The 1,208-nt window shown below is 32.2% G+C and overlaps 1 protein-coding gene across 7 annotated transcripts in view; it reads left to right on the top strand.

The window, feature by feature from the left end:
• The window catches only part of LOC106879265 (serine/threonine-protein kinase OSR1), a 229,606-nt gene that overhangs the window by 87,468 nt on the left and 140,930 nt on the right, over positions 1-1,208 (top strand). The window lies entirely within an intron of this gene.

Raw genomic sequence — 1,208 nt, 5'->3', positions numbered from 1 at the left:
CTACTACTACTACTACTACTACTACTACTACTACTACTACTACAATATAGCTATATGTGGTAGTATATTTGTATTGTCTAAAAACCTTCTGCTTAGTGCTTTAATGATTAATTAGCTGTCAGCTAAGCGCTATTTGAGTAAAGTCCTTTATAACAGGGACTATATACGATTTCTTTGTCAACAGAAGACAACTGTCACCTTCTCTGAAGAACTGTCCCAAGTGCCACCAAAACGGTTCAGATTGATGGCCTTTTTCTGCCTGTTTGGTGATTGTGTAGGTATTTGTTTACATCTGCCTGATGTGTTCGATTACACGCATGTACACACACACACACACTGTAACTAAGACTTGTAGATACTGTAGATGTATACCCTATAGTACATTATATTATTAAATAATAAGGACAACCAGTTGTAAAAATACTTATTCCAACAATTTGTAAACAACTTAAGTTGCAAAAATGTACCCCACCCATGCTAGAATTGAAATAGAATTATATATATATTTATAGACATGTTTACATTTTATATTTAAATTCATCTATCAACAATTTATATCAAACCTTCTGGGTTTATTAACCACTATAGACTGTAGCCCATTTTAGGGTGATTTATATAAATATCTGGCTGACTTAATGCCATTAAACTGGAGCTAAATGTTGAGATTTCTTAATTCCTCTTGGAGTATTCAAAAACCTTTACTTGTATCAATTCAAAAATATAACTTGTTGCTAAATTGTAGTGGTGGAATTGGTTGACTAAAGAACCCTATCTTATTGGTATAACTACTGTAGTGCTCCATGTTCCAGACTTCAGCTACCACTGAGACTGGGTTAGCTTTTTGTTTATCTGGGGGCTGGTGAAAGAACACATAATACAAGGTTTTGTATTGTAGTTGTATATTCCAAGTGTACTCTAATATGATGACGACATAAGTATTTCATTCATAACAATTATTTTCAGATAGTATTATGGCTAAATTGCAAAGCTGGATATTTTTTGACCTCAATACTAGCAAACTTAAGATCATTGAGATATTTATCCTAATTAAAGGAGAAAAAAAAAAAAAAAGAATTGAAAAAAAAGTACTCAGTACACTCAATAGAGATTATTATTTTTTCGGAGCTGAAGCTTATTCTAGTTGTCTTAGTTAACAAAAACAAAAAAAGTCTATTCTTGGACGTATGGGAGTACAAGGGGAATTAGAA

Source organism: Octopus bimaculoides, chromosome 1, assembly GCF_001194135.2.
Source record: "Octopus bimaculoides isolate UCB-OBI-ISO-001 chromosome 1, ASM119413v2, whole genome shotgun sequence".
Classification (NCBI taxonomy): domain Eukaryota; kingdom Metazoa; phylum Mollusca; class Cephalopoda; order Octopoda; family Octopodidae; genus Octopus; species Octopus bimaculoides.
Note: the sequence above shows the minus strand (reverse complement) of the source record. Positions and strands in the feature narration are given on the sequence as shown.